Source organism: Rhodnius prolixus, unplaced genomic scaffold (genome assembly GCF_049639745.1).
Source record: "Rhodnius prolixus isolate KJV_2025 unplaced genomic scaffold, Rpr scaffold_7, whole genome shotgun sequence".
NCBI classification, from domain to species: domain Eukaryota; kingdom Metazoa; phylum Arthropoda; class Insecta; order Hemiptera; family Reduviidae; genus Rhodnius; species Rhodnius prolixus.
In genome coordinates, this window is record NW_027411582.1 from 20,270,871 (window position 1) to 20,294,690 (window position 23,820).

The 23,820-nt window shown below is 34.7% G+C and overlaps 1 protein-coding gene and 1 long non-coding RNA gene across 6 annotated transcripts in view; one reads left to right on the forward strand and one right to left on the reverse strand.

Annotated features, from left to right (window-relative positions):
- LOC141447160 (uncharacterized) overlaps positions 1-20,491 on the forward strand; it is a 70,415-nt gene extending 49,924 nt beyond the window's left edge. For 2 of the 3 annotated variants that reach the window (XR_012454171.1, XR_012454170.1), the window contains 4 exons: positions 2,188-2,351; positions 17,755-17,932; positions 18,096-18,272; positions 20,349-20,491. This is a non-coding gene — a long non-coding RNA (uncharacterized lncRNA). Of the gene's footprint in view, positions 1-2,187; positions 2,352-10,735; positions 11,686-17,754; positions 17,933-18,095; positions 18,273-20,348 lie in introns of those variants that run through there. The other variant, XR_012454172.1, reaches the window with a different exon arrangement.
- LOC141447157 (transmembrane ascorbate-dependent reductase CYB561-like) overlaps positions 1-23,820 on the reverse strand; it is a 246,981-nt gene that overhangs the window by 144,628 nt on the left and 78,533 nt on the right. The gene's annotated exons all lie outside the window — the stretch shown is intronic.

Consider the following 23,820-nt stretch of genomic DNA (forward strand, 5'->3'; position numbering starts at 1 on the left):
TTGAATACCTAAAACTCAATAATTGAGACCAACTTTTGGGCAACTGGGGTACACAACCAGCAATAATTAATGTCCTTAATCTCTAAAAACATCTCAAATAATCGATCATAACAACTAGTACACTTTTTTCTTTTTTTTTAATCTTTTATTGGAATTTACAACTGCAACGATTGTTGCAACAAGCAAATGTGGTACCTGATAAAAAATACGTGAAAATCATGAGTGGAGAAGGCACCCAGTGGTGTCACTCCAGTAACGTGCTCTTGCTATTCTGCTCTCACGATAAGAGTAGATCACGAGAGGCCATCTTCTCTTCAATCTCCTTAGAGGATTACCTGGTAATGTGGAGGAAGATAGGTGCTCTATGAGAGGGTTAGGATGAGCTGCTGTAGAGGAATGAAATTTGAAGAAACGAGTGTTTGAGCAAGATCTGTAATGAAAGTAATTTTGAGGTCATTATGGATGGTGAGGATTAGATACATAGAACGGAGCGTTAAGAAGTTTTCGAAGTATTTTTGTGACTGTAATGTCTGGGAGGCGTAGTGAGTTGGAACGCTTTGTCGAACCCCCATCCTTCGATGGCCGTATGACCAAATAGGTCGCGGTAACAGTAGATATAAGAGTATTTTGTTATGTAGGTTAAGTTTCGAACGTTTGTCAAGTAGACTGGCGAGAAGTTTTGTAGCGTTGGTTAGTTTCTTGTCTTTTCAGTCTAGTATAGGGGATTCCACCGTTTGTCTAGGTGCAGTCCAAGGTAGCGTACTTTGTCCACAGTTGGTTCAAGATGATGGGAGGTAGGATTTTCCGTCAAAGAGTAAATACTGTAAACTTTGACTTCGTAACGTTAGTTTTGATTCTCCATTTGAAAAGCCAGTCCTGTAAGTGGTTGTAAGTGCGTTTGTAGAGCTCGTGTACGCGATAAGAGGATCGGAATGAGGAGATAAGATTGCAGTATCTTCAGCAAAGGTAGAAAGAATGGTATTTGGATGTTGAGGTATGTCTGCTATATATAAGGAGTAAAGAAGAGGACCTAGGACACTGTTCTGAGGAACACCAGCTCTGGCTAGACGTATATCAGTGTCTGCTGCTCCACAGTTCACTCTGAAATGTCGATCTTTTAGATAGGATTTGAGGATGAGGTAGTAAGTATGAGGAAGAATCTCCCTCAGCTTAAACAGTAGTACCTCGTGCCACACCCTGTCGAACGCCTGAGCGACGTCAAGGAAAACACTCGGGCAATACTGCTTTCGCTCGACTAGTACACTTAAATTTAAAAAACAAAAATCAGTGAAGATTAAGATCCAAATTAGAGCGCCGTACTCCAGAAGCTACGACATCCAAATTAGTTTAAAACATAACTTTCACCTTCAATTTATATTGCTGAATTTTTGAAAATATTCCTCCCAGATCCAGTATTTTTTTGAAATGCCTATTCTTCAAAATTCCTCTTCCAGAGATCTTGTACCAACTAACTAGATCGAAAACAATTATTTTTCTCTCTTTTGCATGAAAAAATATCCAACATACCTTTTTATGTACGTAACAATCAATAACTATTTTGATACTCCATGATGTTTTATATTATTATAATTTTTTTTTCTGTACGTTACGTTTCACTGGTTAATATAAATGGATATGTCCAGTGTTGTGTAAAAAATCAATATATACAGGTAAAACAAGGTATTTAGTTAGGCGTTGTTTGATTAATATTTCCCCTCTGTTATATATCGAACATAGACCACCTTTCATTAAATGCTTCCGGAAGTATAATATTCAATATTTTTAAATAATTATTATTTTTTTTTTTTTTAGAAGAATCATATTCCTTTTTGTTTATTTTTATTTTTTTAATGATTTAAGGCGCTTCAACATCTAAGGTTATTGGCGCCCGAAGCTTTTTTCAGTGCACTGCCGGCCTCCGGACAGTGTTCTCTCGTTACAGACAACACTGTCCATCATCGGACAGTGAGCTGTAAGAAGCTCCTAGGAAGAGAAAATCTAAGGGTCAGCAGCTGGATTCGAACCCGGGACCTCCGCGTGGGAGTCCAGTATGCTAACCGCATAGCTAATCTCTTCCCTACCTTTTTGTTTATTATGAACAAATTAAAGTATTTTTCAGTTATTTTGACTAAATTATGTTTAAATTTTCTAATTGTTTGATTGCAATAATAATTATTGTGTTGACAGATGACCCAGAAGATTTTGAGATGGTAACCATCCTTTAATAGACCCAGTGGTAGGCCGAGGTGGGACTGGCAGCAGTGTATCCAAGAGGTTATGGCTACCTGGAAGGAAACGATACTGTATAGGCAACCTTCGGGAGAAGCCTGAGTAAAATTATTTTAAAAAATGTAAGAAATATTGGGTTTTCCGGAAAATAATACAGGATTTTATGTTTTCTTTAAAATACCCCTCTAAATAGTAAACTTGTTTGCGTTTATTGGACTTTTGACTTTTATAAATGTAAACACTTATTAATCCTCTTTCAAACAAAAATTACATAAATATAACTTGAAATAAATAAATATAACTTGAAATAAATAAATATAACTTGAAATAAATAAATATAACTTGAAATAAATAAATATAACTTGAAATAAATAAATATAACTTGAAATAAATAAATATAACTTGAAATAAATAAATATAACTTGAAATAAATAAATATAACTTGAAATAAATAAATATAACTTGAAATAAATAAATATAACTTGAAATAAATAAATATAACTTGAAATAAATAAATATAACTTGAAATAAATAAATATAACTTGAAATAAATAAATATAACTTGAAATAAATAAATATAACTTGAAATAAATAAATATAACTTGAAATAAATAAATATAACTTGAAATAAATAAATATAACTTGAAATAAATAAATATAACTTGAAATAAATAAATATAACTTGAAATAAATATAACGAAATAAATATAACTTGAAATAAATATAACGAAATAAATATAACTTGAAATAAATATAACGAAATAAATATAACTTTAAATGTAATATGAGAATGAAATATAACTTGAGTTTGAAGAAAATTTGTGAGTTAAAACTTTCAGAATATTAGTAAGAATACCTCTGTAACATTTTGCTACTTGGAAATGATTCAGTCTTTACTAAGATGTCAAAGCGTGATTTTTCGCATAATTTTGTTTTACGAGTTCAAACTCGGCCTGAACGGGGCTCCAAACGGCCAGAAATATCAACCATTTCTGGGGCGAAGGCTGTATAAGTGAGTGAACTGTTCAACGGTGGTTCCTAAGATTTTGAGAGGGAGACTTGAGCTTTGAAGACAAAGAAGGCTGTGGAAGAAGTTCTGCCCTTGATGACTATTGTTCTCCGAGCTTTGGTGGAAGAAAATCCCCAGAACTGGCAGGTAAACTCGGAAGTCAGCAAATCAACCCGTCGATGACCATCTCAAAAGGCGATTTGGGAAGGTGAAAAAGCTTGAAAGTTGGGTTCCTCCACACATTAAATGGTCGCCCAAAAGATGAAATTTGTGCTGCACTTCTTTGCCGAAACAACAGCGATCTTTTTCTATACAGAGGGTATGGGGAAAAGTTACCCATACGTTGGCAGAAATGTATAGAAAGTAATGGAGACTATTTTGATTAATAAAAACAGTTATAAATCATTAATTTTTATTTTTTCTCCTTTTAAAACCATAATTCTGCATTATTTTCCGGATAAACCAGTAATAATATGGTTAATAATATTAATAATTATGATTAGATCTAGCTGGCTTGCAATGTAAGAGACAATACTAAAGATTGAGTCAGGGAAAAATAACATAATAGGCTGTAGTAACTAAATTGTCAGTGCCCAAGTAATGTAATAACTAGGGAACGGATTCGTATGTATTTACATATTTTTTTCTAGGCAATTTACAGACGTTTTTCAACTAGAAGTATTGATACTGACACTTTTTGAGCCGTTTGAGTCTACTTTTATTTCACATATTTCCACATATTTGGATGTTATCGCATATTTATACATATTTGATTAAAATAAATAAATATTTCTACATATTTAATCAAAATATGTACATATTTTTTCATATTTTTCATTTTGGGCATATTTTCATAATTGAGAGGTGGTTGACAGGAACTGTGAACCACAGACTGTAGGGCTGTGAATCACAGTGGGTACAATGGTTATTGTAATTTACACAGAATGCTGCTAAACAGTGACGGGCACTTGTTAGTTCTTTGAAGTTGTCGGACGTTGTCTGTTCTTTCAGCTCGTTCGTTGAAGTGTCCAATTCATTTCGTTCGGTCACTTAGTGTATTTTTTTTGGGGTGAAATGCCACGAACATCGGCCTCAAACAAACAACTGGTTGCTAAATATCTTCGCGAGTTTCCAGCAGAACTTTTTCGAAGTGATGGAGACATTTTGTACTGCACAGCTTGTGACAAGCGCGTTTCTTGCTCTCAACGTTCCCAAGTCACCCAACATATTGCCACCGGATCGCACATAGAGAATAAAAACAGAAAGAAAGAGAGGACGTCCTATCAAGCCTTCCTTACATCTCCATCATCAAGTAAGTCTACAGATCTGTGTCGGGCTTTGGTTAGAGAAGATATCCCTTTCCACAAACTTAAAAATCCTCATTTCAAAGGATTCTTAGAGACCTATATTGGGAAAAAAATGCCTGACGAGAGCACTCTGCGGAAAAACTACCTGGAAGATATTTATAAAGATACACTAACCAAAATTCGAGAACATATCAAAGATGGACCGATTTGGGTGTCAATTGATGAAACCACTGATGTTGAGGGCAGGTATATTGCCAATGCAGTTATTGGAAAACTTGACAGTGATGCTGATGTGGATTCAAAGCCATTCCTTTTGAACTGTGAGGTTCTCGAAAAATGCAATCATTCCACCATTTCACGATTCTTCGATGCCTCAATGCATATCCTATGGCCCAGTGGAGTTTTGAACGAAAAAGTAATGCTGCCCCCAACATGGTCAAGGCTGGGCAATCTATTCAGGTATTTTATCCTAAGATAATTCATGTGACGTGTATTGCTCATGCCTTGCATCGAGTAGCAGAAACTGTCCGATCTTTGTTCAGTGACGTAGATTCCTTAATCTCCTCGGTTAAAAAAGTGTTCTTAAAAGCACCAAGTTGCATTAAAATGCTAAAAGATCTCTATCCAGACTTGTGCCTTCCACCAGAACCAATATTGACAAGATGGGGTACTTGGCTGGAAGCAGCTCAGTATTACTATGAAAACTACAATAAAATCAAGAAAGTCCTTTCACATCTCGAAGACGAAGCAGTAGTGATAAATACAGCCATGTCTTTATTCGAGAAACCTAATTTAAGGAACGACCTTGCATTCATTTCTGACAATTGCGTATTTCTTGCACAAGCCATTACCCAACTTGAGTCCCAAAATTTTCGACTGACAGAAAACGTGTCTAACGTTAAAAAAAAAGTCATCGAAAAGGTAGAAGTACTGAGCAAGAATAAAGGGTGGGAGACTATTTCAACCAGAACAGAAGTCACCTCAGAACATCGTGTACCCTTTACAACCAACGAGATAACTTCTTTCAGCAAGGCACCTATAACATCTGTAGATGTTGAACGATCTTTTAGTCGTTATAAGTCCATCTTACGCCCAGATCGTCGTCACTTTACGTTCCAACATTTGAAATTTCATGTGGTTGCAAACAATTTCGAAGAGTGAAGTTTTCAAAATTGAAAATTTAACACATCTTTTTATAAATAGTAAAAATGTTCTTTGTTGTATAAATCATTATAACTTGTAAAAACAAATTATTTTGTTCCTAATAAATTATTATAAATTGTAAAAATGTTCTTTTCTTGTATAAATAATTATAACTTGCCCCCCCCCCCAAAAAAATTCCATTTTCATAAAAAAAATGTCCATTTTACTTAAATATTCCAGAAAATATTTTAAGAAAATCACATATTTTCCACATAATTGACGAAAATAAATGCATATTTTAATTAAATATTTGGCATTTTTAAATACATAAAAATCCGTTCCTTAGTAATAAATATGTGATGACGGACAATGCAGTCAGAAGTGAGAGAACATTGTCTAAGAAGCCGATACTGAACCCAGAATCTTAGATGATGGCGCGCCATTAAAAAAATAAATTTTTTTATAATTTCTTTACATTTAAGCTGTGATGTTAAAGATGTGATTGCTAGCTGATCACTTACCTCTAATAATAAAATTTCACCATATAAAACGTTGGCGATATGTACGAGAGAAGAAGTGTAGTAGAGGTTTGGGAATAACTATAAATGGAGATTGCTTTGAGTCAATCTACTTTCCTGATGACTAAGTGGGGTTATTGGTCTATTTTAAGAAAGATCTGAAATCAGTACCATGAAAGTAATTTTCGAAATGGAGTTTTAAGGATTTAGAAGGCAATGGAGTTTATGGCATTCCGGCTGGAGAGATAAATGGCCGAAGAAGTTGATTAAAAAGGAGTTAAAAGTTGTTCGCTAGAAATGCAAGTAAGGAGGAGATGTAGAGAGCTGTAGAAGGTTACAGTAATGTTACACCCATTGTTTTTTAATTCAGCTCTCTCAAAAGAAAATAATAATAATAATTGTAATAAAAAAATAATATTTCTTTGTTTTTAAAGATCCACTTCATTGAAAAAGATTCTGCGATGATCTAAAATTTATGATAAACTTCAAGGAAGTAGGAAAATGAGATTTTAATGAAAATCACTTCGATAAACCAGTTTGAATTGAGCAAGAAATCAGGTGTGGATTCTGAAATACGAGGTGTGGCTATTAAATAACGAGATTGATGCTGCTACAGTAGAACTATGCATGCGCCAAATCCTAACGACCGACAGCTGTGCAGCAGCGTAAAGCCTTCTCTTTCGATTGCAGCGTCTCACGTGTTTTTGTAGAGAAATCTGTCACATGAAATTGTGTAAAACCGCTACTGAAACTTATCTTTTATTAAAAGAAGTTTATGGTGATGAAAGTTTATCACGTGCGCAAGTTTTTGAGTGGTTCAAGCGTTTCCAAGATGGCCGAGAAGACGAAGGAGATGATGACCACCCGGGTCGCCCTTCCACGTCCAAAACGGATGAAAATATCGATTATAATTAATCAAAATTACTAACGTGAGGTGCTTGGCTCAACTCCGTGAAAGAGTAAAGGAAAAAAACGACCCGATTTGCGTGAAGAACTAGTCACGGGGTTCTCCATCAAGACAACGAGCCGGCTCACACTGCATTGTCTGTCAAGACGTTTCTAGCCAAGTATAACATCCCAGTTTTAGGCTATCCGCCTTATTCGCCTGACCTGGCCCCATGTGACTTTTATCTGTTCCCCCGAAAGTCAAATCGGCATTAAAGGGAACACGATTTCAGTCCGTTGAAGCTGTGAAAGAAAAAGCGGCACCCGTCATGCAGGAGCTCACAGAAATAGACTTCCAGCACGGTTTCGAACAATGGTAAATTCGCATGGAGAGTTGTAGGGATAGGGGAGGGGTGTATATTGAAGGTGATAATAACTGAATATGTATAAATTTAAAATAATTTTTTTTACAGCAATAGTCTCGTTATTTAATAGCCACACCTCGTATTGTAAAAATAGATACAATAAACCATAAGTTAATGAAATTGGCTAGAATTATATTTTGGATAGACCAAGCTAATTGCGGCTAGAATGTGTTCATTGGAATCTCCAAGTCTTTATTATTGACTACTTCAGATGGTGACAAATCAGGTCATCAATTCTTTCAGTACTGCAACAGCTGCCCACCATCTACATGTAGCGATACTACATTGTTGTCAACTTCTAAGCGTTAATTATTCGTCTTATTCATCTGGTAATCGTATTCTTTTCTCTGTTCACAACATCTGGTTATAATGACATTCCATCACTGTTAACATATGCTCCAGTAAGCTCTCTTATGCTGTGATATGCAGTGTATAGATAAATGTTTTAGTCGTAATATCTAGTTGACACTATAATGGGTCACATAGATCATATATCAACATTTTCCTCGCTCTGAGGAAATAATACAATTAATATAACAAAAAAAAAAAATTGTACAAGTTATTTACTGACAAAGATTACATTTAAATGGAAAACCTCCCTTAAAACAAAAAAATTTAATAAATAAATAACATTGTACACATATTATTTATCTCTTTAAACAAGAGATGAACCATCCGGCCTTGGCTACATAAATCAAATTGCCAATGTGTTTGTGTTACAATATTCTACAGCTACATACATCCAGCTTCATTATACAATCCGTAGTGATTGCACTAATTATGGTCGATATAAGCCATATTAGGAGGAAATTAAATGACTTTACCGCGGCACATATGATTAATGTTATTAAATCTCTATTTTATCAAGATTATTTCTGTCTACATAAACTCATTTTATAGTATCAATGATTAAAATTATGTTAATATGTTGGGATATTAACATTAAATGAATAATTCGGACGCATGAATTTAAATAATTTAAGCAAGCTGGTAGAGCAAAAATCTGTCATCCAATCCCCGTATTCTGCTTTCTAGTCGTAAAGTATAGTATGACCGGCCTCAAAACAGCATTCTGGATCTTTTCTATTAGTCTTTTCAGTGCCAACGACTCTCAATGATAAAAACTCTTTTAAAGACAAAATTCTTACTAATATTCTGAAAGTTTTAACCCACAAATTTACTTCAAACTCAAGTTATATTTCATTCTTATATTATATTTAAAGTTATATTTATTTTAAGTTATATTTATTTAAAGTTATATTTATTTTAAGTATATTTATTTAAAGTTATATATATTTAAAGTTATATTTATGTAAAGTTATATTTATGTAAAGTTATATTTATTTAAAGTTATATTTATGTAAAGTTATATTTATTTAAAGTTATATTTATTTAAAGTTATATTTATTTAAAGTTATATTTATTTAAAGTTATATTTATTTAAAGTTATATTTATTTAAAGTTATATTTATTTAAAGTTATATTTATGTAAAGTTATATTTAACTTTGTTTATAGAGCTACTATCCGCAGCAATTTTGATTATTGCTCTCAGTTTTATGGCCAGCTTAATAAAACAAGGCTGAAGTGTTTAGAGGTTATACAGAATAAATGTCTCAGATTCAGTCTCGGATATATGAAAAGTACTCCAATAGATGTAATACACGCTGAAGCCGGGGAACTTCCAATAAAGCTCAGATGGGAAATGCTATCCGACCGATATATGTGTAAAATAATGTCAACAAATTCTGAAACCTATTCCGCAATATGTGAACTCAACCGGAGAGAATTAACATACAGATATTGGAAATACAAAGAATCACCCCCGATGGCTACTAGTTTCAGAGAAGTAGCACTGTTCAAACAGTTAGTGTATAACAGTGATATGTTGCCTTTATTCAACGGTGATTTCCATGAAATAATAAATATGTCTCCTGTGGTTTGGTTTCTGGAAGATTTCTCCATATTGCCCAGTAGTATTCGTAATGCAGTGTTTCAAGAGGAAATTCGCACGAATTTTCCCAACAGCTATCCTATATACACGGACGGTTCTAAGGTCGAAGATCAGGTGGGGTGTGCATACTTCGACCCATTTAGAAATACTGGTGCCCTCTTCAAATTGCCCAATCAATGTTCAGTTTTTACAGCTGAATTAGTAGCTATTTTGGAAGCGCTTAAATATGCACACTCAATGCTATATTCAGAGGTTATAATTGTCTCTGACTGCAAAAGCGCCTTATATAAACTAAAAGCAATCAAAATGCATAAAAAGTATAATCACATAATTATAAATATACTAAAGAAATTACTAGAACTAAAAAATGATAATAAAATAGTAAGGTTGGTGTGGAGTAGGGCCCATTGCGGAATAGAGGGCAATGAAAGGGTAGATATACTGGCGAAACAAGCTGCAGTGAACGGTACGTTGCTATCGGTGTCTTTGCCATATAGTGATTTTAAAGCCTGCATTAGAAAGAAGATAAATGAAAAGTGGCAGAGGATTTATTCAGAATCACCGAAAGGGAAATTCTATAAATCTTTGGTTCCAAAAGTAGGTCGTAAACCCTGGTTCAGTGATGGAGCGTGCTCCAAGCAGTATGTCACCATTATTAATAGACTGCGCAGCGATCATTGCGTATGTAAAAAATATCTCCATAGGATAGGTAAAGAGGCATCCCCTCTTTGTACAATCTGTGACAGCCTGGAAGACATGGAGCACATTGTTATGGCGTGCTCCAAATATACAAACCAAAGAGATCTGTTTTTTAAAAATTTAAAAAATCTATTGCCGGGTGATATAACTTACCCTGAAATTCTAAAAAACAGGAAAGCCTATGAGGAATTGGTTCACTTCATAAACGTAATTGAAGCCTCCCTAGATAAAGATTAAGAACTTTATTACAGAAGACTCTGGCTAATAGTGAAAACTGATGCCATAAAAAAAAAAAAAAAAAAAAAAAAAAAAAAAAAAAAAAAAAAAAAAAAAAACCACTTCTTCTTTCAGAATTATCCTTAATCGTATTTTCGGGAAAGATAACTCAACTAAAAGATGTAGATTTAGGTGGTTTTAATCATTTTACAAAGTAAATAAAATTTTAAAAGCCTTTGGCAAGAAAATCTCAAAATATAGTCTAATATATTCGGTAATGTGGTACTTTCAGTCAGTGGATTTTCTTGAAATGTAAAGAATCAGTAATAAAATGGTTATTTATATTATACAGGTGGCAAGATATTGAATGATATTATCTATATCTGTAGAAAGACGTTCCCTCATCTAGAAGTGACCTTGATTGCATTTCCAGCAAAGTCTGTTTCAAATAGAAGTTTTAGTTGGTATTGACCATGGACTTCATGAATAACAAGATTTTTTCATTATTCTTAATAACATCCATTAATTATAAGCATCAATTTGTACAGAAACATTGAAATTAAAATTGAATGGCTTTCATTTAGGCTTAGCTGTAAATGAAATTGTAATTCCTGAGAGAACTGTTATTGTACATCTAAAGGTAGAAGTAGCTTTAATAAGGAAATAAAAGATAGGATCATTATCTGGAAGAAGTGTAATAAGAAAAAGGTTATCTTAATATTAAATTGGTGAACGTAAAGATTTTTGCTTGAATATGAGATTCTTATCGATCGTCTAGTTGTATTAATATTGTGACTGTTCAGAATGTAAACTCAAGAAAATTTAATATTGTCCTAAAAAACTAAATCAATGTTTTTGTTAAAATAATTTAAAAATAACTCTCTTTAACAGTGTAAAAAGTTAATTAAGTAAAATGTTGTAAAAAAAGGCAACTTCAAAGCTGTAGAAATAATTTGAACACCCTTTTTATCCGAAATCTTTTAAGTTAATTTGTGTTTACTTAAATCTAATTATATTGTATTAAAACGTCAATTTAACTAATTTTTATACCTTAAAATTTTCTACTTTTGCGGACTATAAACACTAAAATGTCAGTTTAAATATATATGTATAATGTAAATCTTTTTCTATTTTGATTTTTTTACAGTAATTGCAGTACCATTGCACTCCCACATTTGTGTGAATTACAGAAAAATTGTTCAAAAATGGAAAAAAATTAAAATTACTTTTTTTAACCCATTTTATGGTAAACAATTCTCACAACAAAGCGGACAAGATGGAAATTAGAACTACGAGGTCTGTAAATTAAGTAATGACTGATTTTTCTAAATTTTTTTTTATTCAAAAAGAATTACAATTCTATATTGTTACCTTCAAAATAACTTCCTTCTGAAGCCACACAGCGCTGGAGACGTTTCTTCCACTCCTCATAGTAGTGCTCGAACTCCCGATACTGGAATGTGTTTTTACTGGCCAAAAAACTCGGTTTATTGAAATTGCTGTGTGACAAGGAGCATTATCTGTGATGCAACACCCACTTGTTCTTGATGTTTGGTCTCACACGAATGACCCTTTTTCGAAGTTTTTCAAGAACCTCTCGGTAAAAGTGTTGATTGATCATTTGACCTTGAGGTAGAAACTCTTTGTGGACGATTTCGTGGATATCGAAAAAACAAATCAGCATGATCTTTGCCATCCTTGCAATTTCAATAAACAGAGTTTTTGGCCAGTAAAAAAACATTCCTGTGGCTCCTCAGCCTCCTTATTTGCCTGACTTGAGTCCTTGTGACTTTTTTTTCTCTTCCCGAAGTTGAAAAATCACCTCAAGGGAACTCATCTTGGGAAAGTCGAAAACATTCAAACGGCTGTAACCGACCAGCTGAAGGCTATACCAGTATCGGAGTTCGAGCACTGCTACAAGGAGTGGAAGAAACGTCTCCAGCGCTGTGTGACTTCAGAAGGAAGTTATTTTGAAGGTAACAATATAGAATTGTAATTCTTTTTGAGTAAAAAATTTTTAAAAAAAATCAGTCTCATTACTTAATTTACAGACCACGTATGTGGTTAACACATTAATTTTAAGGCTTATGTATTTGTCTAAGCTATATTTGATTATAATTAAAGAATCGAAATAAATATTCGTTTTCAGGAAATCATTTCGTGTCACTTATTTTTGTATTTTTCGATTTAAAATTGTGTGCCTTTATCTGAGGCTTTTTTTAAAGATCTGCAACAAATTTCAGTGGTGTCTGAAGCCCTTTTTCAGTGCACTGCCTTTCACCGAACAATGTTCTCTAGTTACAAGAAATAAAATCAAAAACATCCATTAAAAATTAATAAGCGGAAGATTCTGGTCCATAAAATTGGTAATATTAAATAAGATTTATAAGAGGAGCCCGGGACACATTGGAAGAAGCTGTGAGCCTCTCTGTTGGCCATACAGAGCAAGGTACGGGGTCTCCTGTATACGCATGCCCCCGGCCACTCCCGCGTATTGATGTGGTACTGCTCTCATTCTCTACAGACCAAGCCTAACCGCCTCCAGGCCGCCTCCATCGCCACCCCCCAGTCGGACGGGAGTACTCTAGCTGCTCGTCGTCGTCCTCGCATTACTACATATACTACACCCTCCACCATCAGTTTTGGCATGGGCTTTACATGGGCTCGCTACCGGACTGTCTGTCCGTAATGTCCTATTGTTTTTAGTGAGCGTGAGATGGGAATAATAGTTGTTGACAGCCTTCCAGAGATGTCTTTCCCTTTAGAATGAAAATTTTATTTTAACGTTTCTATTAATATAATAAAAATACAAAAATCTGATACGAGGGTCGTTTGAAAAGTCCGTGCAAAGTCAGAGAGATAGCACCACTGGCGCGTATCGAGGTTATGTTTAGTTAGTAGCATCTCTTGGAAGAACACACATTAAGTTTCAGTCAGCTCGGTCTATTTCTTTGTGTTTGGCATTCGTTTGAATAGAGGAAGTCGAGTGATTTTCAAAAAATGGACGAAAAAGAATTTCGTGTGTTGATTAAACACTACTTTATGAAAGGCAAAACGCCTCAGGAGACTAAAGAGAAGCTTGATAAACATTATGGTGACGACTCTGCACCTTCGATTAGAACAGTTTATAAGTGGTTTCAAAATTTTCAGAGTGGCCATATGGGCACAAGTGACGCTGAACGTTCTGGACGCCCTGTTGAGGTTACTACTCCAGAAATCGTTGATAAAATCCATGATATGGTGATGGATGACAGAAGAGTGAAGGTGCGTGAGATTGCTAGTGCTGTGGGCATCTCGAATGAACGGGTACATAATATTTTGCATCAACATTTGGACATGACAAAGCTATCCGCAAGATGTGTGCCGCGATTGCTCACGCTTGACCAAAAACGAAATCGTGTGAAGTGTTGCAAGGACGGTTTGCAGCTGTTCCAGAAGAATCCGCAGGACTTTAAGCGTCGTTTCGTCACTGTGGATGAAACATGGATACATCACTACATTCCTGAGACCAAAGAACAATCTAAACAATGGGTTACCAAGGGGGAATCTGCGCCAAAAAAAGACGAAGACCGTTCCTTCGGCCGGAAAGATTGTGGCGACTGTCTTTTGGGATTGGCAAGGAATAATCCTCATCGACTATCTGGAAAAGGGTAAAACTATTACAGGTGCATATTATTCATCGTTATTGGACCGTTTGAAAACCGAGCTGCAAGAAAAACGCCCACGATTCGCCCACAAAAAAAGTCCTTTTCCATCACGACAACGCACCAGCTCACACCTCAGCAGTTGTGGTCGCAAAATTAATGGAAATAGGGTTCCAACTCGTTTCACATCCCGCCTATTCTCCAGACTTGGCTCCCACGGACTACTATTTGTTCCCCAATATGAAGAAATGGCTGGCGGGAAAAAGATTTTATTCAAACGAGGAGGTGATTGCAGAAACGAATGGCTATTTTTCAGACTTGGACAAATCCTATTATTCGGAAGGGATCAACAAACTAGAGCAGCGTTGGACGAAGTGTATAAGCCTAAAAGGAGACTATGTTGAAAAATAAAAAAGGTTTACCCCAAAAAATTAAGTAGTTTTTATTGTTGCACGGACTTTTCAAACGACCCTCGTATATGAAACTTCATTTGAGTACTCGTACAGCAATGATTACAATTTAGACAACTATAAACATCATCATCATCATCATGAAATGAATAGGCCTTAAATGCATCTTCGGACAAAGTTTCAGATCAAGTCTTTTTATATATCTATATTTTGTGCCTACCTTAAACTTTTAACCAATCTTTCAACTTGTTCTCTATTTTTTTTGTTTCAAAAATTTTAAATACTTCCCAACACAATCCTTGCTTGCTTCACCTGTTTTATTCTATTGTTTATTGTAACGAAGATAGTTCTCAAAAACTATTTCAGTCTAAAAGAAAATTTAGTCTCACTATAAAATTTTATTTTTTTAAAATTTTGTTGTACTTATATTGGTTTAAATGAATCCATTTCTTTTACCAGCGCAATTAAGCTTTAAATTCATATTGTACGATAGGTAACCAAATCTTTTAATTAAAATTAATTTTGAATTATACTATACGATGTTGCAACCACAAAAATAATAAATTTAAAGGTATCACATTAATAACAGGTTGCCAAAGATTCTGGCATAGGAAACTGTTTTTAGTATAAAGAAATTAAAATTACTTGCCCGAAATATGATTGGGAAAACAGTGATTACTTGATCAATGGAAATAAATAATGTTTTGATGGTTTGTTTGAAAATATTAGAACTAAATTTAGAAATAACTTAATTTTCGAAGGCCCAAAACTCTACTTATCACGCATTGTATAAAATAACTAAATACGAGTATTGATTCGTATTGACTTAGAGCCAGGGCCGGATTTACCTATAGGCTAACTAGGCTTAAGCCTAGAGCATCAAGATCCTACATTTTAATTGTTTGCAAAATTTTAGAATTAGTTCTCATTTTTTCATCAAAGTTAATTAATAATAATTCAAAAATAAAATGGTTACTTTTCTTTTTGTTCCTTATTCAAAAATTGACATTTGAGTAAATTAGTAGTGAAAAGTCGTTTACGCAAAATCCCAGTTTTCTGCATTTACACCACTCTGTTCGGGGTAGGGTTTTATTAAAAACCAAAAAAATCCATATGGTCTTGAAGCTCTCAATAAAAGCGCAACTTTTTCTGAAATTATGTGACTCCTTGATTCATTAATCATTGAAAAAAATGCAGTTGAAAATTTTAACAAAAATCATCGAGAATGAATTTTTTAGACATTAAAGTAAAAATTTCATTGTTACAAGAAACGTTTTGAGGCTCTGTATTAAGCAAATTTATAGGAAATTTAATGCTCTTTCGTTTGGAATAAGCAGATTTGTTGTAGGATAAAGGATAGAAAAGTTACGGCCGTTTTTATGGTGAAAAAACGCGAATATCGACGGAAAAGTTGAAAAATGCAAATATCTTGGGCGCTATTGAGAATCGGGCCAAAGTGAAGAGAATATTTTTTGTTGCATTTGAGCTGCTGAATCACCTCCCGAAGTTTCGACCACTCCTCCGTATACACCTCTCCGTATAAAAACTAAATATTGACTTATAGCAGAACAATTATTTTTCTGATAAATTTAAAATAAAGTTATTTTCAAATTAAGAGGTTCAGTTGTTGAATCTGAATTTCAATGCTGCCAAAGATGAAACTGTACATTTGTGTTCCATGTGTAACCAGTCAGTTATTGAAGATACCATTCATTATACCTAAGTGTCTGTCCTGTACTATCTGAATTGAGAGTAAGATGGCTTGGAAAGAAAGCGTTATCTGAATCAGAGCGTTTAGAATATTTAAATGGTCGTGACTGGGATAAACTATATAATAATCATATTAGAACATGGAAGTACAGAAGTTTTCTTAAACAAGAATATAGCACTTAGAAGCTATTTATTAGAATTTATGAACATAGAATATAGCTGAAATTATGCGATAAGTTCTGGCTGCTATTGTAAATTTTTAAATAGAATTCGAATTAGTCAAGTAGATGGACTGCTGTCCATGCTTTGTGTAAATATGATTTACTGGTTATAATATTATGTGTTCAAAAAATAAGGTGAATTTTCAAATTTCGCGAGCTACGTACATTCGAATTTCGATTGTCTTTTTTTTTTTATGTTGGTACACTTGTCTCGAACATATTTTCAAAGTTGTAGCTATATAGCATGTTTAGTTTGTATGTTAGAGGCATAAATAAGACAAGTGTTTTGCGAGTTCGGCGATTTTCTTCTGTCGAAAAAAATGGATCAACGAATTTGAATCAAATTTTGTGTAAAAAATGGAATTAATGTTGAGAGTGGCGTACGGTGAGAGTACTCTGTGTCAAAAAAATGTTTACAAGTGGTACAAGCTTTTCACAGAAGGTCGAGAAGATGTGAATGACGACGCTCGCCCTGGACGCCCCAGCACATCAACAACCGATGAAAATGTTGAGAAGAATCGTCGAATCACAATTAGAGAAGTTGCTGAGGTTGTCGGCATATCGGTTGGCACATGTCCTGCAATTTTTTTCGGAAATTTTGAGCATGAAGCGTGTAGTAGCGAAGTTCGTTCCAAAATTGCTGAATTTTGATCAAAAAAACCGTCGCATGAGCATTGCTCAGGAATTGTTGAATGACATTATCATGTCTCAGCCACCGTATTCACCAGATTTGGCGCCCTGCGACTTTTTCCTGTTCCCATGATTGAAGAGACCCATGAAAGGACGGAGATTAGCGACGATTGAGGAGATAAAAACCGAATCGCTGAGAGAGCTCAAGGACATACCAAAAAGTGCATATCAGAACTGTTCCGAGGATTGGAAAAAACGCTGGCACATATGTATTATATCTGAGGAGGACTACTTTGAAGGAGACAAAATAAAAATCGATGAATAAATAAATATTTTTTAAGAAAAATGAAAATTCACCTTATTTTTTGAACACACCTCGTATTAATTAAAAATAAAACAATTATTATTATTAAAGGTATCGCATTGGATTGAAAGGTCCGTCACCAGCTCAGATTTGCTGAATTAACTTTCTTGTACCGCTTTGTGTTCCGATATTTTAATTAAAATCCTTAACAATTAAAAAATAACCATTTGCTACCACATAAAAGAACTCAATAACAGATAGTGATGTAAATGTTTCACAGTATATTTTACTTTAATTGAAAAATTATTCACGATATTATTTTTTGTTTTGTTGTAAAGTTCATGAATCAATTTGAAACGTTCTTTGAATAAGTATTCATAATGTTTTAGTTTGCACAGTTTAATTGCCATTAATTTAATGTAAGAATTATTATTAATTTCTATCTGTTTTAGAATTCTAGTGTTCTAAAAAAAGAACTAAAGAAGAGGATACAAAGTAAGATGTTTGAATCAGGATGAGAACTGATAGATGACCTTAGCCTAACGTCCCACATGTGATTCTTCTTTCAGTTAACAAGAATACGGCACGTGTTTACTCGTGACCAAACTACTTATCTTCAATTGAGATTAAGTAATTCTGAATTCCATAATATTTAATAAAATAACTTTTTTTTTACTAGACACACTGCTCTACAGATCTACATATGTTTTAAATGCTAAATTTGCTTTTACTTACAATTCAAGTTTCACTTTTTCTAATATTTAATCTTGTTGCTATTGATGTTTTAATTAAGGTACTCTCAATGTCTGAAGTCATTGACGCCCAGTACTTTTTATCAGAAAGGGACTTCTGATCATTGACTGGGGGACATCGAACAGTAAGTCCTAAGAAGAAGTAGACAAACAAAAAGTTAAATGCAGTCAACTGAATTAGAACCCGTACATTCTGCTTAATTTTGTGGCACTGACTAGTAGGTATTTTGAGGTTATTCTAAAGTAATTATTTGAGAAGGTTATGTATTTGTTACAAGATAGCATTACTGTCTGTTTCTTATTCTGATAGTTTTAAGGAGTAAAAAATAGAAAATAAAGTGTAATCCGTGCTATATTTGATTTTACAGTAGGTTAGTATTATTCATCGTCACTTAAACATTCACTATAATACTTTTTCTGTGATATTATAAAATTGCAAAGTAGCATCAAATGGGGTTCAATGCACTCTGCGCTTACAAGTACGAGGTGTGTTCAAAAAGTAACGGGAATTTTCGTTTTTTGAAAAAAATATTTATTTATTCATCTACATTAATATTGTCGCCTTCAAAGTTCCTTCCCTTCGCATACAATACACTTGTGCCAGCGCTTTTTCCAATCCTCGAAACACTTCTGAAACTCGATCTTTGTGATAGCTTTCAGCTCTTTCAGCGATTCGCTTTTAATGTCATCTATGCTTGTAAAACAACGGCCTTTTAATGTTCTCTTTATGTTTGGAAATAGAAAAAAGTCACATGGAGCCATGTCTGGCGAATATGGAGGCTGGGGCATCGTTAAAGTTTTGTTTTTGGCCAAAAATTCACGAACAAGCAATGAAGTGTGAGCAGGTGCATTATCGTGGTGCAAAATCCATGAATTGTTTTGCCACAAATCAGGGCGTTTTTTTTGGATTGCTTCACGCAAACGGCGTTGAACTTGTAGGTAGTACTCCTTATTGATTGTTTGACCTTGTGGCAAGAATTCATGATGCACTATGCCATTAAAATCGAAGAACACAGGGAGCATAACCTTCACATTCGACCGCACTTGTCGAGCCTTTTTCGGTCTTGGCGATCCAGAATGCCTCCACTGGGACGATTGAGCCTTAGTTTCGACATCATATCCGTAAACCCATGTTTCGTCACCTGTTATAACACGTTTCAGTAGATCCGCATCGTTGTCGACTTCATTGAGTGACTCTTGAGCAACTTCCATTCTCCGCTGTTTTTGTTCGAAATTCAACAATTTTGGAACAAATTTTGCTGCCACACGTTTCATACCCAAAACATCCGAAAAAATTTCATGGCATGAGCCAATTGATATGGCAACATCATCAGCGACTTCTCTGATTGTGATTCGGCGATCGTTCATAACCATTTCTTTCACTTTTTTCACGTTTTCATCGGTTGTTGATGTGCTTGGACGTCCAGGTCGTTCGTCATCTTCAACGTTTTCGCGGCCATCTTGGAAACGCTTATACCACTCGTAAATCCTTGTTTTACTCATAGCAGACTCACCATATGCCTTTATTAACATTTCACACACTTTATTTCATTTTTTACGCAAAATTTAATACAAATTCTTTGATCCATTTTTTTTAACAAACAAAAATCGCCAAGCTCGAAAAACACGTCTAACCTTAACGGCTGCCACTTAAGAAGTAAACAATGAATATTACTGAAAATTTTATCGTACTTCAGGGGCATGTGTACCAACATAATAAAAAAAAAAATTTTACAATCAGACTCTCCAAACCCGCGAAATTTAAAAATTCCCGTTACTTTTTGAACACACCTCGTATTTGATGATAAAGTAGAGTGAATTAATGCCTATTTTTTTTCAGGCTGACTTTCAGTCCAAATTATGTGTAGTTTACAGAGAAGACTACTCATATTAACCATGAAATAAAATCCAAAGCTTAGGACCGTGAATCGAACCCAGTTCCACAGTATTACTCAGCTTTGTGAGCCTCGTCACTAACAGCTTAGAAGATTCCAAATTGCAGGACTTAATTTTTTTTGGTTTAATAGTAATCGCCTATGTTTTCAGGCGGGGCTTAACGTCCAACTACCAAATTAGGTGTCGTGGACGGAGGCGACTAGCAAACATACTTTACTGTAAATTTCTCTTATTAACCATTAAATAAAATCCAAGGCATCAGAACGGGAATCGAACCCAGTACCACAATACATATTAGCTTTGCTGGTCTCGCCACTAACCGCTCGGCTACCGTGGCGCCCAAATTGCAAGACTAAAATTAGTTTAATAATCTCTGTTTTTTTTTTTTTTGTTCTAAGGTACGTCCACAAACTATGGCCATAGTTTTCCAGAGCTTTGAAGTGTATTGCCTGTCTCCGGACAGGTTTCTTGTTCTCGGACATCATTGTCAAAACCATTGGTTGTACCTTCTAAGGAAAGAGATCCCCAGGCAGTTTTAATTTACAGCACTACCAGGAGAGGGAAATAGTTTCCTTCATTTACAGTAGACTGAAAAGACAAGAAACTAACCATCGCTGCAAAACTTCTCGCCATACTACTTGACAAACTTTCGAAACTTAACCTACATACGAGGGTCGTTTGAAAAGTCCGTGCAAAAATAAAAACTATTTAATTTTTTGGGGTAAACCTTTTTTATTTTTCAACATAGTCTCCTTTTAGGCTTATACACTTCGTCCAACGCTGCTCTAGTTTGTTGATCCCTTCCGAATAATAGGATTTGTCCAAGTCTGAAAATTAGCCATTCGTTTCTGCAATCACCTCCTCGTTTGAATAAAATCTTTTTCCCGCCAGCCATTTCTTCATATTGGGAAACAAATAGTAATCCGAGGGAGCCAAGTCTGGAGAATAGGGGGGATGTGAAACGAGTTAGAACCCTATTTCCATTAATTTTGCGACCACAACTGCTGAGGTGTGAGCTGGTGCGTTGTCGTGATGGAAAAGGACTTTTTTGTGGGCCAATCGTGGGCGTTTTTCTTGCAGCTCGGTTTTCAAACGGACCAATAACGATGAATAATATGCACCTGTAATAGTTTTACCTTTTTCCAGATAGTCGATGAGGATTATTCCTTGCGAATCCCAAAAGACAGTCGCCATAATCTTTCCGGCCGAAGGAACGGTCTTCGCCTTTTTTTGGCGCAGATTCCTCCTTGGTAACCCATTGTTTAGATTGTTCTTTGGTCTCAGGAGTGTAGTGATGTATCCATGTTTCATCCACAGTGACGAAACGACGCTTAAAGTCCTGCGGATTCTTCTGGAACAGCTGCAAACCGTCCTTGCAACACTTCACACGATTTCGTTTTTGGTCAAGCGTGAGCAATCGCGGCACCCATCTTGCGGATAGCTTTGTCATGTCCAAATGTTGATGCAAAATATTATGTACCCGTTCATTCGAGATGCCCACAGCACTAGCAATCTCACGCACCTTCACTCTTCTGGCATCCATTACCATATCATGGATTTTATCAACGATTTCTGGAGTAGTAACCTCAACAGGGCGTCCAGAACGTTCAGCGTCACTTGTGCCCATATGGCCATTCCGAAAATTTTGAAACCACTTATAAACTGTTCTAATCGAAGGTGCAGAGTCACCATAATGTTTATCAAGCTTCTCTTTAGTCTCCTGAGGCGTTTTGCCTTTCATAAAGTAGTGTTTAATCAACACACGAAATTCTTTTTCGTCCATTTTTTGAAAATCACTCGACTTCCTCGATTCAAACGAATGCCAAACACAAAGAAATAGACCGATCTGGCTGAAACTTGGTGTATGTTCACTACGCCTCCAGACATTACAGTCAAAAATACTTCGAAAACTTCTTAACGCTCCAATCTCTATGTATCTAACCTCACTATCTATAAAGATCTAAAAATCCCTTTCATTACAGATCTTGCTAACACTCGTTTTCTCAAATTCATCATTCCATTCTACAGCAGCTCATCCCTAACCCTATCATAGAACACCTACCTTCCTCCACATTACCAGGGTAATCCTCTAAGGAGATTGAAGAGAAGATGGCCTCGTGAACTTCTCTTATCGTGAGAGCAAAGCACGTTACTGGAGTGACATCACTGGGTGCCTTCTCCACTCATGATTTTCTTCTATTTCTTTTTTCTTTCACCATATTTGCTTGTTGCAACAACTGTTGCAGTGGTAAATTCCAATAAAAGATTTAAAAAAATATACAAAAAACTTTTTTATTTAGTATTTAAATTGTTCTAATTTTGTGTAAGTTCGAAGTTATTAAAATTTTCTTATTACATAATTTATTTCACTAGCTCAATTCGAGGTCTTTTAACTAAAATCTAAGTAAAATAAGTGAATTGTTTTATCATTCTGTTGTCCTTAGAATAATAAGAGTGATAATAAGTTATTCCTTAATTTAGATTGTATATAAAATAAAGACAATAATAATAATAAAATTATTCCTTAAAGAGAGAATTGTATTAAATCACTGTAACCACTGCCTTGCAAATTATGCATTATGAAATTGAAAGCCCATGTAAATATGTTACAATTCCCCACTGGTTATAGCCAACAAAAAACAGGGTGGCAAGATTTGAGTTTTACTCTCCTGAGCAAGTACTGTACAGGGGTTGAAAGTGAATGTGGTAGGTTATTTGAGAGGAAAATTTGGTAGAGTTGTGTTGAGGTCAATGACACATCTGTCCTCGTGCTGCAAAAACAGTGAGAGACCTACAAATACTTGCTAGCCCTTATTACCCAGGGCTTTTACTACTAATTCACCTGGGGCTTTTTAACGTTTATATATATATATATATATATTTTTTTTTGTGTGTGTGTTTGTTTGTTTATGTGCCTATTTCATTTTCACACAGTCTGTAGGAACCAATTAATGATGGTCTAGTGTTTAATGTTTCCTGGAGTGTTGAAATTGCTAACAATCTTTTTTTCTGGCACTTAATTTTCTTCTGCTTCTTTTATTTATTTTTATTTTTTTTGAATAACTTCTTTTAAAAAAAATCTTTTGAAAAAGTTCTACTTATCGTTTTATGGTATTTGTGATTAACAATTCTTTTGTTTTTTTGAAGTATCAATACAAATTTAGGATTAGCGACTTCATTAAAACCGGTAGGACAGTTGTATAAGGGTTGATCATCAAAAACTGCACGAAAAAGCGTAACGTTGAAAAACACCCAACTTTGACAATTTTTTTCTCTTTTTCTATAAAAGATAAAATTCCCAAATTTTCTTTAAAATAAAGGGCAAATCATTCTTTATAACTGTAATTTTTTTGCAACAACCTAGATCTTATAGGTTTCGAGAAAAAAGTTGCAGAAAATGAGCAAAAACGGCTTTTTCAAAAAATTTTCTTGTTCTTGTTCTTCTTCTTGTTCTTGTTACCTTTTTTGGTAAACAACGTAGCGCCTAAACGCGTGGGCCGATTTTCATGAAAGAGGTGTCATTCGATTCGGAATTTTGTGTAGATGTGCCTTTTGGGGGGTCACGGACGCTGTACATCGAATGGAAGAGGAGTTTGCCCCCATTATATAAGGCCCCCTCCAAAATTACTATTACTAATTACTCTGTAAATCTTGGCCCGATTTTGATAAAATTTGGTAGAATGATAGGGTTAGGGCTCCTCTACGTAACCTTAAAATAATAAATAATGGTTGATAAACTTGCAAAGGAGGCCACCAATAGTGGGGAAATGGCTAATTATAAATTACCACACACCGATATCAAGTGTACAATTTGCAAAAACAGCACTACAAAAAATGGCAGACAGATTACAGTAATGGCAATAAAGGGAG